We start from the raw sequence: 5,708 nt of genomic DNA, 5'->3' as shown, positions 1-5,708 counted from the left end.
TGAAGCACAAGGCGGATGTTTGAGGGAATGTTATAAAGGATGGGGGGGGTTGTAAGGGGGGAGTGTGCAGGGCCAGCCCACTTTAACTCCCCCCCTGCTCTCTCTCTATTGGGCAACAGCAGCTGTGGGACTGAGACACGCAGCTCCACTCTTGTCTTTCCAGAGGTTGCATGATGAAGAAGAAGACAAAACAGATGGTGACTCATGAGGGGAAAACTCCCCAGGCAAGTTTTACCCCCCCCCCCCCCCCCCCCGAAATATATCAGCAATACTCTCACAATGTTACCCAAATATCTCAGTGGCGGATCTAAGATTTTTCTGAATCAGGCGCCAAAATTGCACAAAGGGGGGGGGGGCAACATCCATGCACAATTCCTGGTTCAGTGAGGTTCTAATTAACGTAATTCCTTCTCTACTGTTAAGTCTATAGCTTTAAGTAAAACCACATTCTGAGAACTCTTCCTTTTTTAAGCACAACAAAAAGTTGAGAACAGACAAATCCTTAACAAATTGTCATATTTAATGTTAGTGATGTCATGAGTTGGCAATTCTATTAAACCCGAAAAGGCTTCTGGCCCAGGGCAGCTTCGGGGGACTACTGAGATTTCAGCCGGACCAGTGCCCCCCCCTCGCCTCCCCTGGCCCCCCCTGGACCCGCCCTTGGCCCCCCCCCGAACCAATTGTAATAGTGCAACTGTACAACTGTATATTTTTATCGTGATTTCAGTGTGTGTTTGTGTTTGTGTTGTTTCTTCATATCCCATTGAATTAGGGATGAGTGATTAAAAACCAATATCAGCAGTTGATGGTGGTTGATGTATAAAAATTGCACAACACTCTCAACACACCTTTGTGTCATTGTGTCGTCATCACCTCTTCTCCTGTGACACATGTGATGTTCTCTCTATTGGAATCCATACCGCTCCTTCTCTCCACTGACAGGGTGGGGACAGGAATCTTCTCTCCTTTCCCCCCCCCCCCCCTGCAAACTGTAATTAATCTCACTCCAACAGAGGAGCAGCTTTCAAAATGGTATTTTTTTTCCCCTGGTGGAATCCCGACTTTTATAAAGATGTGTTGGAGCCTTTGTCTGCTGTGCGGCTGCTAGAGGCCGAGGGGCTGTAGGACTGAAGCCAGGCCTGCAACCTTGATTTGAGGCCAAAAGTAGATATGTGTGTACAAAGGGAAGCCCCCCCCCCCCCCCTCCTTATTTTCCCTTGATAGTGCTCTACCATTGTCTAATCAAAGTTAGCTTGTCCCACAGACGAAACAATCAATCCCACTGGGGAGACACTTTGCTCCACGTGTGTGAGCATGAGAGACGTGTTATCCAACTCCACAAAGCGACTTCACATCGGTTTATAATCTGTGTTGATTGTCCTCTTTGTGGCTAGACGCCTTTCTAGCAACACACATGTCAGATGTAATCTGAGATTTGAGCGGGTAAATGCACGTCTCAGCGGAGTGAAAAGCCCGATGTTGGCGATTCCGGATTCGTCGGTTTCACTTACTAAGCATGTTGCACAGGGCTCGGATGCGCATGGAAATTTCCACACCTGCAGGACTCTGACTGTCGCACTGTGGCTCGTCAATAAGTGCGAGTATTGGCATCGGGTGTGTGAAGGGTCCTTGTCGAGACACAATAGCCGCACTGTGGGCTTGTAATGTGAGGCCTTCGATAGGAACATGTCGGAACAATGGCCGCATTGGAGGGGGAAGATATAACCGCTATGCTAATGTAGTACACTGAACTGCTCACAGGGGATTGAAGAGAGACGATTGGCCAGTGCTGATGGAACCGGATTGAAACTGAAATATTCGTACACGTTGAATGAATGAATCAACGCCGTGAGCGTCATCCCCTGTGTGCGTTTTCACACGTCGACCCGCTCCCGTGGGACCATCTGGGTGAAAACAGAGATAGCATCTGCGAAGCCTGCCAACTGTGAGAGGTTTAGTGCAGCACATGCAGGTCGCCCAGTGTCTCAATCCTTGATAAAAAAGCGGTGGACTTTCACCTGGCTGATTACAGTGTTTGTGGGAGCAGCTGGCAGCAGCGACCAGGCACATATCACAGGGGCCAGAGGTCTCTAGGTGTGTGCTGCCCCCCCGTCACACATGCTGTCACACATTCATCATTGATTCAAATCAAGCACTTCTTTAAGGAACATTAGAACTAGTTAGATCCACTTTTTCTGTTTGGTCTTCGTCCCTCTCCCTCTCCCTTCCACTGAAACACTGGCTCTGAACTGTACATCCAGGAACAGCACGAACTGAAACTGTCTCATATCTTGTGTCTGTTGATACCAGTGAGAGGTCTCTGGGTTTATGTATGTTTGGTCTCCAAGTTCATGCCCACGCTGCTCTGCTGTTCACTGCAAACACAGCAGTGAGTTGAATATGCCCGTTTAAAGCTCATCCACCTGCGGCTGAATCCTGCACCGGGGCAAATATTTACATTCAATTTCAAATTATTACAGACTGTTTCCTGACATTGAACGTGCTCCACTCCTCAAAGTTTAGTCACCACACACACACACGTACACACACCCATTCTTCAGTCTTTTGTATGGCCCTCCTCTGAGCCGGACTCAACCAGTCATGGGTGATGTAATAGGTTGCAAAGAATGGGTGATTCAGACACATGTGACATGAAGTGTGCCTGTAGGTCACGTAGTAAAAGGATTTTAAAGTGTTAATTCGTGAGCAACGTGGAAAAGTTTGTCTCCGGTGTGTTCAGGGTGAAAAGTCAAGGTTTTGTCAGTACTCGTGTCCGAAGAGCTCTCTGGTGAATCTTTACAAAGAGTTGGCAAGTTACTCTCCAGTGTTTCCTGCTGAGAAATCATAACATGCAGCTTGGCCCTGTTTGGTCTTTCCTTAGACAAATTCTGGGAAATGTAATTATTCACTTTCTTGTGGAGAGATAGATGAGAGGGTCACTCTCTAAGGTCTATTCTGTCAAAATACCAATCCACCAAATCGGACTGCTTTTTTCATTAAGATTCATGAATGTTAAAGAAAGTGAAAAAAGTATCCATGTCCCATTAATGGAAATCTTTTCATTAGTTTAGATAACGTACCATTAAACTGAAAAGAAAAACCCGCCCTCTTCTGACCCATACACAAGTTTTATGGAAACCTTCTCACTTGTTTTTGTGTAACTTTGCTTACACACAAACCAATAAATGTACATTACCCCCTCAGTGGAGGTACATATTTTTTGTATTATGATGCAGCTTTAAATTAAATGTGAAGCTACAGCTGACAGTGGATTACATCCATTGCCTTTTAGGTTTGCAGGGGGCTGGTGGGTACACAAAAACTGCAAACACGGGGAGAACATGCAAATACTGCACAGGGAGGACCCCAGACAAACTGGGATTCAAACCAAGAACCTGCTCACCCTGAGGCAACAGTGCTTGAATGATTAAAATGTTTAATCCAATTAGTTTTTACCTGTAAAATGAGGTATACCTGTTAAGCTGTTCGCCAAATATCTGCAAGCTCCAGCTGTATATTTAATGTCGCGGTGACGTTCTTCTGATCTAATTCTTGGCATGAAAGCATATTGTGCCAAAATGTCTATTGAAATAAAAAGAAAGACTATTTTTCAAACAACTTAACATGAATATATGTTTAACTTAAATATGCTCAAAAAGAATGTTCCTTGATTGTAAATATGGGGTATTTTGTATTTTCCTGTTCATGAAAGAGATTTTTACAAGCAGGCGGCCTGGTAGTTTTATGAACGTATGCTGTTATCACATCTCATTGTAGGTCAACAGACAAACAAACCTTGTGGCATTTTATTTGGCTGTAAAGTGAATGTGTTCTGATGTGAGGTTCCTCTTCAGCCTGGCCTGTATTCAATATGGATCTCAATAAGTTGCAGTTACTGCTGTGATAAGACTGTCCTCTTTTCTCTTGATGTTGATAAGGCTGAGTTACTGAGTGACTAACCAGGCTGGGTACATTTTACTGATGCATAACAGTCCTCATTAAACACTGAAGCCTTAATAACAGTGTTTGTTTGGTCTATGAACACTTAGGGACAAAGGTTAAACTAACCCGACGGCCACAAAATGAGAACACAACTCCTCTGGTTCTCACTGTCAGCTGCATTGTCATACATACGACAAAATCACACACAAAAACTGTACAATGGTGAGGAGACGTCTCTTTTTAATTGTCGTGGGTTATTTATGAGACTTGTTGTTTTAATGAAGGGGGCTCAGAGTCACACAGCCACTAATGGCCGTAGACACACTGACAGTCAGCTGACTCCTTCTTAAAGGAGTGAGACAAACAAGTCTGTGTAATTATTAAAGGTCGTATCTTTAAAAAAAGCATGAAATACCTTCTGCCCTTTTCTCAGAAAGGCAAAGGCACATGACCAGTGACCAATTACACTGATCATACGTGTATTCACACTAGTACAAGCTGTTATGTACAATGCAGTCAAGTGACATTCTGATATGCATGGTTCCACGTTAATGGCTCGAATCCAGCCAATCGTTGAGACAAAAGAAAATAGCCACCGTGCAGCTATATACGCAACTGGTTGCAACAATGGATGTGGTTGTATAAATGACACTCAGCATCGGACTGAGCCTGTTCTGAGGTGCATTCAAATAAAAAAACAGTGAGTGGACTGGAGCTCACCTAATCCTCAGAGCTACAGTCACTGTTCATCGAGTCACAGCCCTAATCGCCAGCACCAAGTTTAGACACGGTAAACATGTCAGGACACAGTGGGAACTGATGACACAGCTGAACGAGGCCGCGGCATCACTCTCTCTGGGTTCTCTGCACCGCGCCTTGTGTGAGAAAGCCGAGGTTTGCCAACGACAATTCACACATACATGGAAAATAAGAGTTTAACATGCAAAAACCGCCAAGTATTACCTAGTTGTGTTTTCATCCCTGTCCGTCTGTTTGAGGGTTTCTATCCTTGTTTGTTTGTTAGCATGAATTACACAAAAGCAGCAGAACGGATTTCCACGAAGAGGGAAAGAAACCATATCATTTTCGGTGGAGATCCGTATCGAGGGCGGATCTGGGAACTTTTTTTTTCACACTGCAAAATAGGGTGTTTTTCAAGTTTCTCAGGGAATAATTCAAGCAACTTGATAAAAAAAAAAAAAAAAAAAAAAATTAATTTCGGGATGTGATATCTATGAGTGTGTGAAATTTGGTGCAGCTTGATTGAATTAAAGGGGACTGTTGTGCTTTGGCGGAGCTGTGCATTCTTCTGGGTGTCATATTCTAGTTCAGCTTGTTTCATGCAGCCTCCATGTCATATTTGTTCAATCAAACCTGATTAAAAACCTATTTATTTAGGCATTTAGGTCCCGGGAAGAAAAACACATTCAGGCAGCGGCAAGTCTGCCACTGCATATAAAGTTGGACCGGTTATCAAACGGGAAACTGCACCTTACCCGGCCCCTGTTTTGATTCCTGAGGGAAATATGTGAGGTCAGGATGACAGGAATGTTAGCAGTGGGTGAGACTACACCACGTTACATTCAAGCCCAACTGCGGAGGTGTGATCTCAGTGGAGCGGATCTTCACTCCTCAGCTCGATTCAGTTCCTATCAAGTTGATTGGAATTTCTATGAAGCCTAAAAGTGAAATTAAAAATGTTATCCTATCTATTCAGAGGGAAGATAGTGGTAACAGCCTCCTCTGTGTCACATGTGGGTTTAGCT

The sequence above is a fragment of the Limanda limanda genome, chromosome 19 (assembly GCF_963576545.1).
Source record: "Limanda limanda chromosome 19, fLimLim1.1, whole genome shotgun sequence".
Lineage (NCBI taxonomy): Eukaryota > Metazoa > Chordata > Actinopteri > Pleuronectiformes > Pleuronectidae > Limanda > Limanda limanda.
Note: the sequence above shows the minus strand (reverse complement) of the source record.